The sequence below is a fragment of the Dendrobates tinctorius genome, unplaced genomic scaffold, assembly GCF_039654945.1.
Source record: "Dendrobates tinctorius isolate UK_male_01 unplaced genomic scaffold, ASM3965494v1 ptg000046l, whole genome shotgun sequence".
Lineage (NCBI taxonomy): Eukaryota > Metazoa > Chordata > Amphibia > Anura > Dendrobatidae > Dendrobates > Dendrobates tinctorius.
In genome coordinates, this window is record NW_027361714.1 from 60,617,278 (window position 1) to 60,627,500 (window position 10,223).

At 46.4% G+C, this 10,223-nt stretch overlaps 1 protein-coding gene across 1 annotated transcript in view; it reads right to left on the minus strand.

The window, feature by feature from the left end:
* Positions 1 to 10,223, minus strand: part of SLC35F1 (solute carrier family 35 member F1) — a 677,622-nt gene that overhangs the window by 553,122 nt on the left and 114,277 nt on the right. The gene's annotated exons all lie outside the window — the stretch shown is intronic.

A 10,223-nucleotide genomic window follows, 5' to 3' on the forward strand; every position in this document is an offset into this window, starting at 1 on the left:
AAGTAGGATCCTATCCCATGAAAATCTTGTAGAAAACTTGGCATTCAGGTAAATGTGGTAAGCAGATAATTTTATTTTGTGCAGGCAATCCAAAAGTAAAGAAACATTTTGGTCCTACAAAGAACTTCATCAGTCGGACAGATTGCAGTGTGCACAGAGTTACAGGCAGAAATGAATGCTCAGGATATGCAGCACATGCTGCAGCAGTGAGTGACGCTGTATGTGGGATTTCTTTGAACTGAATGTGATTAGTTAATGTTTACAACAGTCCTCAGTTATTAAAGGTCGCTTTAATGACTTACATAGCAACACCGAAATTATCAAACATTTTAGCAAAATAGCATTTGCCTTTTAAGAATTGTTTTATTATTTTTTTAATGTTCTCCATTTCAAGCTCTAGAAGATTTGCCCATACAAATATTACCATGTAGCATTGTAATTATTTTTTATAGAACAAAAAAGATAACCCTGTATGAAAATTGAAGTTGGGCAATCAGTCCTAGTAGGTTTAAAAATTGGACCATCCCAACCAATTAAATAAGATTTCCATTCTCAATGTAATATTGTTCATAGATTGGTAAATTAAACCAGTAGAAAAAGTTCGGAATATTTTAGTTACAGTAATAGAGTAAGTTTTCTATTCTGTCTTGGCTGTCAGTTTTATACACGTGACAAAAGGAAATGCCTTCATACAGGTTGAAACAACTGAATTACCATTTCAGCAGCGGACAGTAAAGAGTCACATTGTAAGCTGACACAATGATGGTTGGTTGTGAGATGATAACTCAGTATGGACGAGCAATATGGCTCCACTTCCTACTGCAACTTTTGAAAAAGTTTAGCAGGAACCTAAAGGACAAATGTCAATCTCCCGGTAAGTAACAGAAACATAACTATAACATTCGGGTTACTCTAACTATGATTTACTAATATGTGGCAAATTTGACATTTTTCTGCAAATCTCTTAAATCAATTTAGAATTGGTAAAGAGGTTATCATATCTTAAATAGCTCCTATCAATATATCCTTTTGGGTCACATGGGCGTAATAGAAGAATCCATCACTTGGACATCTACTTAATGTTTACTAAATAATAGTTGGCCCCAACAATAAAAGGTAATTATAGGCGTCCTGAAGTAGGATCCAACATTATCAACATTGGAGCAGCATGGTGGTTCAGTGGTTAGCACTGTTGGTATATAGCGTTCGGGTCCTGCTTTCAAGTCCCACCAAGGACAACATCTACAAGGAGTTTGAATGTTCTCCCCCTGTTTGCGTGGTCTTCCTCCCATGCTCCAAAGTCATAGATCACAGTGGGGCCTTTCAGAAGGGCAGTTATAAGACATGTATTTTAAGGCTTTTTGTTTTTCCAGAAAATAACATCAATCTGGATTATATGATTGCAAGTATTATGGACATAAATTCAATGAATAATTTCCCTGAATGTCTATTTTTGCTTAAACCATTAATGTGCAATACATGTACCCAGAGATGGAGCGGTTCACATCTTACTATAAAAATAGGGTGATCTTCCCATTGGTTCTATGTTTTTCATGTGAGACCTTATTGTGCCATTAAATAGAGAATAAGGGAAAAAAATGCTCTATTTTCTGTTTCCTTTCCCATCACTGGCTTCTCATGAGGCTTTTGTCAGTAACAGTAGCGCTTGTATTTTGTGTTGCTCTCTAGTATTTCTGTTTTCCTCTGATTTCCTCGGAGATGTTACAATCCAGTGTTTGTACTCTGGCATATTTCATTCAGTCTATACAGCTGATGTTCTGAATAACTTCCTCCTTCCTAAGAGAACAGATTCTATATTCATCCTAGCATCATGGAATATTCTGGACAGTGATTAAGAGAATCAGTTTTTCCACATCTATCCTGAACTATAAATGTCACTGCACCTGAAACTTGGCTTTAAGGTTCTTGTAAACATGTAAGCTTTTATTCTTACCGCTGAAAAGATTGTTTTGTGAGTATCATCTGATAATATACATCCATATAACATTCTAAGCTACCAAAGAATAATGAGAGTAGGATGGGGAAGGTTGGATGGAGTTACTGAGGTGGATTATAGAGGACCTGTCCCCAGGTCAAAAATGACCAGTCTTTATAATGCTTTTATTTCTGCTGCTCCCCTAAGTATTTAGGTTTTTTAAAAAAAAGATATGGGCCTTTTAATTTAGTGGTAATTCTTATAGTCTTTTCCAAGGGAAAGTTTTTCATGGGAATGGGGAGGAGAGTGTCATAGAGAAAAATTAAAAATCCATAGACACCTCCAGAGAGGGGATATATCACCCTCACATTGAACATATGAGATTAATTGTGATTGGGGAAGAAATAAAGAGAGCTGACACTTCCATCTCCATTGAAGTAGGGCCCCTTAAAATGAGCAGGTAATTGTAGCAGGGAAATTTGCTGGGAAAAAGACAAGACTGAGATTTGTTTACGCATAGGCAGAGAAGTACCTTTCTAAGGGATAGAGCTTCCTCTGATCAAAGAATCTTCTGAAACTTTTTGGAGCCAGTGGTTAGTGATGAATATTGGGATATGCATTCATCCAATATTTATGAGAGATATATTTTTGGCATTATAGCAAAGGGACAAACATAATGCATTAACTCACATCACCTAAGGCTACTCTCACCTCCCCAACTTAATAATATCAGATGGATGATGCTATCAAGGCCAGGTTTAATCTCTATATAAATGTAAAATCGCCATAAAAACATGACAAAAATATCTAATACCTGGGACCACCAGGGGAGGAGATATCCTGTAAGTTAGGGATCTCATAAAATTCTGAAAGCCCTAGCACATCTCACAACCAGCCCCAACATGAGATCAAAAGGGGAGTGAACATAATTTTGAACTAATAAAAAGCAAAATTTGGGTTTGGTCTTTTATCAGTCCTGGAAGATACAGCTTGCTGTGAGTTCTAGGTCATGCACAGTCTGGGAAGACTAAGTGCAACATGAGGGGAAGGAAGCTCAAATGCTAGGGAAAGGGAGGTGTGGAGACCCCTAGGCAGATCTAATAGCACCCTACCTCCCTTACCGTCCCTATATTTGTTCCACACCTATCGCTGAGCAGGAACCTAAACATTGTATATGCACTAGTCAGTTCCCACTGTACACTAAAGAAAAGGAGGAAGACAAACAAGGGGAAGCAACTTAGCTTGAGCAGATTCAGAGGACCAGAGAAGACCATGATAAATGCCATTTACATATCAGACTGTCGCGTTAACCCTTTGTTTACTCCCCTTGTTACTGTTCATTGTTTAATGTTACTAGCTCACTGCTATGAGACCATTGATATCCTTTTTCTTGTTAACCAATTAAACAACCTTGTTATACTGCCTTGTTTTGCTTTCCCTGCGTTACTGCATTCCCGCAACCTTCTTACATGTCAATAACAGAGATTGCCACTGGGTCCACAAGTCAGAAGGATTAAGAAGGCATCTGCAATGCCAAATGCAGAGACCTTCTACAGCCAGATGCAGAGAGACTGTCTGGTGCATCTGACACACCTGTGACAGTACCCCCTTTCTACGAGTGGCCTCCGGACACTCAGGACCAGGTTTCGCAGGATAAGAGGTGTGGAATGAATGAACCAGCATGGGGATGTTCACCTCTAGTGCTGAAACCCACATCCTTTCCTCTGGGGCATAAGCCTTCCAGTGCACCAAGTAATGTAGGGAACGACTTTGGAGGCTAGAATCTACAATCCTCAAAATCTGAAACTCTAGATTACCATCAACAATTATTGGGGGAGGCGGTAAGGGTGAGGACTCAAGAGGTTCCACATATTTCTTGAGCAGAGACCTGTGAAAGACATTGTCGATCTTAAGGACCTGGGGTGGCTCAAAACAAAACGCTGCTGGATTAATGAGGGTGCTTATTTTATAGGGGCCAATAAATCTAAGACCCAACTTCCAGGAAGGAACCCTCAACTTGATGAGAGAAAGAAAAAAGTTGTCTGATCACACAGCTGAATAATCAAAAACAATTCTTCTTTATTTTCACACCATCATAAAAATGTGTAGATATATCCCTCAACTTGGTAGACAACCACAAAACTTTTTCCTTTGCTTTCTCTGGTCCATGTTGAGTGTGATACACACCATGTCACCAAACAGCACAATGAGTATCTGTAGCCCTGTATACAGACCCACTCACTGATTCCAAGATTGTAGACACCTGTGATGCTAATTAGTGGACACACCTTGATTTAACATGTCCCTTTTGTCACATTATTTTCAGAGGTGCCATCATTTCTGTCCATGCCTATTTCATGAGTTTTTTTTTTTTTTTTCAATTCTGTGGAAGCATGGTTGAAAAGTAAAGTCTGACTTTCATTTGTTCATTTTCATAGAATTTAGATTTATTATTACTTTTGTCAGATTCAAGTTATTTATGTCACCATTGTGGTTTTTACTGTCATTAAACGAGGGCTACCAACAATTTTGACCATGTGTGTAATTTGTTATCCCTTAATATTTGCACCACCTGTTTAACATATCATCCAGATAGACCTCTACAAATCTGCCCAACTAAGGATGGAAAATGTAAATAATGAAATGTTAGAAAACTGTAGGTGCATTAGTCAGACCGAAAGGCATAACCAGACTCTCGGAATGGCCATCCGGAGTATTGAACGCCTTTTTCCATTCATCCCCTTCTCTGATTCTAACCAGGTTGTAGGCCTCCCTTAAAACAGGGAACCTGTCACCTGTTTTGGCCACTATAATATGCGGCCACCGACTTTCAGGGCTTATCTACAGCATTCTATAATGCTGTAGATAAACTCCCGGTTCGATCTGCAAGAATTTATTATACTCACCCAGGGGGGCGGTCCGGTCCGATGGGTGTCGCAGTTCCAGCCCCTTCAATCTTCTTGTGACGCCACCCTCCTGCTTGCTTCCTCGCTCCCGGCATCACATTTCTGCGCAGGCGTACTTTACAGCCGTGTTGAAGGCAGAGCAAAGTACTGCAGTGCTCAGGCTCTGGGAAAGGAAAGAGAGGCCCAGCGTCTGCTCACTGCAGTACTTTCCTCTGCCCTCAACAGGGCAGGGAAGTACGCGTGCGCAGAAGTGTGATGCCAGGAGCGATAAAGCAAGCAGGAGGACCGCATCGTAAGAAGATGGGAGGCGCCGGACCCGAACCTGCGACACCCATTGAACCGAACCACATCAGACCACCCCCCCAGTGTGAATATAATAAAACTTAATTTTCTTATCTTGCAGGTTGGATTATGGCTTATCTACAGCATTACAGAATGCTGTGGATAAGCCCTGAAATGCAGTGGCCGCATCTTATAGTGGGCAAAACAGGTGACAGGTGCACTATAAATCCAACTTGGAGAACACATTGCCTCCTACAAACTGGCTGAAAAGATCTGGAATCAGAGGAAAATGGTATGGATCTCAGAGGATAATCTGATTTAATTCCCGGAAATCTAAGCAGGGACGTAGACCGCCATCTTTTTTCTTCACAAAGAAGAACCCTGCCACCATGGGCGAAGATGAGGGTCGGATATGTCCCATCTCCCGGCTTTCCTCAGAGAAATCCTTCATGGCTTGTCTCTCAAGGCCAAAAAGATTATACACTCTGAACTTTCGAAGTTTCGCTCTGGAGGTAAGTTTAATACTACAGTCATATGTACGGTGAACAGGCAAATCCTTACACCCCGTCTCAGAAAAAACGTCCTCAAAACCAGACAAAAATGTAGGTATGGTTACTGTAGAAACAGTAGAAAGAGAAATATTTAAACATTTCTCATGGAAGTAATCTCCCCACTCAACGATCCCCCTGTCTTGCCAATCCAGCACCACCACAGGACAAATCGGCAACTGCAGGTTGACGATAAATGCACACCTTGCTTATTCAACTCCAGACTACCAAGGGTTAAACGAGTCTCCTTTTGCTTAGTCATCAAAGGACAGGCCCCAATAAAATGTCCCTTTTTTCCACAAAAAAACCCACATTCCCTTCTTTTTGCAAATCTCCAGGGAAATCTACTGTGCAGAGGCACCCCCTAACTGCATGGGTGTAGGGTCGGGTGGGCCGAGCTGGGGGGGTTGGGGGGTGGTCCTTCTTCTTACCGCGCAGAGATAAAAACAGAGACACGATGGAGGCAGATTCTGGGTGCAACAAGTCCAAGTTTATTCTCTGGCCGTCCACTTGACAGCCTTCACAGTATACCGCACTTCCAAGCAATACACTTTCCCTTGTCAGCCCTCCGTTTCCAGAGCCGCTTCTCACACCGTACTTTATGCTGGGGACGTGTCTGCACACACCGTCCCCTCCTCACTCGTCGACGCTTCTGACAGGTCCGTCACTGTGGCCGCCTTAGGCCTGTAAACCAACAGCGCTTCCACTAATCAGTCATCGTGTCAAATACGGTGTCTCACACCCAGTGCCTCGTCCCTTCTGCGGTTCTTCCTGTCAGGACCACCCCCCTGACGTTCTCTCTCCTCAGTCCCCCTGGTCTGGATTCACCTCACAGCGCACAGACTGTAGCAGTCCTCCTGTCACTGGAGCTCCCCCTGGGGACTGGAACTTGCTGGAACCCTCCCTCAATATTTATAGCTAACCCGGTTCCTTGAAACTGTCACTGTAACCACGCCCCCCATGACCAACGGTTTCTAAAGCCCTAAGCTGTTGTCAAGTCCTTTGCTCACACTCCTCCCTGCCATCTAATGGTCAACCCAAGGTACTGCACGTCCACTACACTTTTCTAGCTGTTTCCCCACTGTAATAACTGACACCTACCTACACTGTGCAAACCTTTCCTTCTTCACTCTGACTAGCCCGTCCGTCCGTCAGGTCACCTTCCCTACACTCTCTTCCTTTGTCCATTGTCGTCCTCGACAATCGTCATCCCTGCCTTCGTCGTTCTGAAGCTACACCTACATTCTGTTGTCGGACCAGCTGTTGAGCCAAACCCACTATCTGCGGGGGCCGAACCATACTGGGAGCACTATGCTCTGAGCAGCCTACTGCTACTCACCAGCGCGCACGCCACATGACAACGTCTTTCAAATTGGGCTAGGTACACCCGTATTCTCTCTATGGCGTGTACCTTCCCCTACTCTCCCCTACTGTCACCTTCCACTATTCGGTACGCCATGATCGAGGTCTCTTACCTTCCAGATCATTACCAGCGCCCGCCTTCCTCCTTCAGGAGTGTCCGTGGTGTAGGGGACCTGACCTAGGACGGCTGTCTCTCTCACGTCTTTCAACTCATTTTCCTTTCTTTCAATAACATGTCATGGTCGGCGTCCCGGTCTCCCAGACCTCTTCAACTCTTAGATCCCTACCGGATCTCACACTTTCCTTTGGTCCCGCAGACCTTCCCTTACCCGGACCTGTTGCATTTTACTTTGGCATATTATACATTAAATAACTTTATAATAGCACAAGTACCCATTTTTATATTTTATTTTGTTTTCTTTTGCTCATTTTAAAACCAACATAATACAACATAACATTGCATGTCTTCTTTCTCCCCCCTTCCTTGGACCTGAACACTCCTCCACTTCTCCGTATCCCCGTTCTGTCAAGTTTCAAATCAGAAAATAACATCCTGTAAGAGGAACATACTAAAAACAAACTCAGCACATAAAACATTTTTTTTTTAAACTAGAACTGTTCTCCAGAACCTGCACTACAGTGCATCGAACTCTCAACAGTCTACTTCACTACGCAGTGGCTAGTAGTGAGGGACCCCACAGCCATGGAGCCCCTGGGGATACTGAGGGTGTCCATTCAAGTCCTCTTCTTTTCCATGCCGGCCTCTCCTTGAGCGTGGAGCAGGTTCCACACTTCCTGCTCCCGGGCCTTCTTCTTCCTGATCACCTCCGCTACCCACACGGAGGGAACAGCACGGGCCCTGGAGTCCGGTGGGCGGGACTCCGCTGAAAAAGACCGCAAGACAGAAACGGCCGAAGATTTCTGTGGCCCAGTAGCCGCTGGGGTCAGGTGGCAAATGGGGACAACCGGGTCCTCGGGGGCTGGAATCACAGGGCCCGCTAAGTCGGCCGCAGCTGACTCCTGCAGCGGCAAAACCGCGGCCTCAGGACAGGCCGCATCCACTACTTCCAACGGAGCCGGAGTAACGGCCGATTTCAATGATGCAGCTGCTATTAGCAGGGAAAGCGCAGCAGCGTCTTCTTTGGGTGAGCTCTGCACTGGTGACTCCGGGCGGGGTAGTTCGGGGACATGAGCGGAGTCCTCGCTCAGCTCTCCGCATACACCACGGGGCCCGTGGTAACTAGGCCTTCCGGTGCGCAGGAGGCCGCGTGCTGCAGCAGAATCGTGGGAGCCGCTTGCGGAGGCACTGGTAGGGCCCTGGGGTACTCTCACCTTCCCCAGTGCTGCGGCCTCCGCCCCATCATCACACAGTTTCCCCCGCAGCCTCTGTTCCTTGCTCCACTGTCCTGCAGGCCTTCCCTCCAGACTCGGGGGCTCCGCTGAGAAGTCCTCTGCTGGTATTGGTGGCGGCCGTTCTCGCTGACTCCCCTCAGGCTCCGCTCCCCGGCTCAGCATCCCGCTGCCCGCCTGTGGTTCTGAAGATGACTTCTGGTGCAGCTCCATCTCTCGCCGCCATTGCCACTCTAGGCGGCCGATGCCCCAACACCCGCAGCATCTCATACCGTCCATTGGGCAGCACTCGAATGGCGTCAGACAGCCGCAGCCAAGTTTTTCTTCTGTGCCACTCCTCCTGCTGGGTGGGGCGTTGACAGACCTTTCCACCCATCTGCCAGGGCCCAGTACATGGGAGCGTCGGCCTCCGGGCACATACTGCTGTCCACGGGGGTACGTTGGAGGGGGTCCCAGTCCATTCAACACGACTGCAAACTCCCGGACCTCTCCCCTGCGCTGTAGTAATGCCGCCATCTTGCGCAGCTCCTGATACCGCCCCGGATCTTCTGTCAGCACCACGGAGTCACCACAGCGCTCCCAATTTGTAATCCACAGGTAAGCCAATTGTAATCCACAGGTATTTATTATCCAAGCGGCACAGTCCAAGTCCTTCTCCATCCTTTAAGGCAGGCCTGCCGCAGAAGGTGATGTATTAGCGGCGGTGATCCTGCCAACTACGCCAAATGTAGGGTCGGGTGGGCCGAGCTGGGGGGGTTGGGGGGTGGTCCCTCTTCTTACCGCGCAGAGATAAAAACAGAGACACGATGGAGGCAGATTCTGGGTGCAACAAGTCCAAGTTTATTCTCTGGCCGTCCACTTGACAGCCTTCACAGTATACCGCACTTCCAAGCAATACACTTTCCCTTGTCAGCCCTCCGTTTCCAGAGCCGCTTCTCACACCGTACTTTATGCTGGGGACGTGTCTGCACACACCGTCCCCTCCTCACTCGTCGACGCTTCTGACAGGTCCATCACTGTGGCCGCCTTAGGCCTGTAAACCAACAGCGCTTCCACTAATCAGTCGTCGTGTCAAATACGGTGTCTCACACCCAGTGCCTCGTCCCTTCTGCGGTTCTTCCTGTCAGGACCACCCCCCTGACGTTCTCTCTCCTCAGTCCCCCTGGTCTGGATTCACCTCACAGCGCACAGACTGTAGCAGTCCTCCTGTCACTGGAGCTCCCCCTGGGGACTGGAACTTTCTGGAACCCTCCCTCAATATTTATAGCTAACCCGGTTCCTTGAAACTGTCACTGTAACCACGCCCCCCATGACCAACGGTTTCTAAAGCCCTAAGCTGTTGTCAAGTCCTTTGCTCACACTCCTCCCTGCCATCTAATGGTCAACCCAAGGTACTGCACGTCCACTACACTTTTCTAGCTGTTTCCCCACTGTAATAACTGACACCTACCTACACTGTGCAAACCTTTCCTTCTTCACTCTGACTAGCCCGTCCGTCCGTCAGGTCACCTTCCCTACATGGGTTCCTCCACCTTCCCCAGAACTGGTTTACCACTAGACTGCTCCCCTGGCAAAGGGGCAATTCCCAGAAAAAGAGGCTCCAGAGAAGGTGGTCTTACCTACCTATCCCGAAGGTGTCTATCAACACGTATAGCCAACAACATAGCAGCCTCCAAGGACTCAGGGGTTTCATACACTGCAAAAGCATCCTTCAACCTTTCAGTAAGGCCCTGCAGAAATTGGCTTCTGAGAGCCAGGTCATTCCATTTTGTATCAGTTGCCCATCTGCGGAATTCGGAGCTATATGTCTCCACTGACTGATTCCCCTGCTGAAGGCGA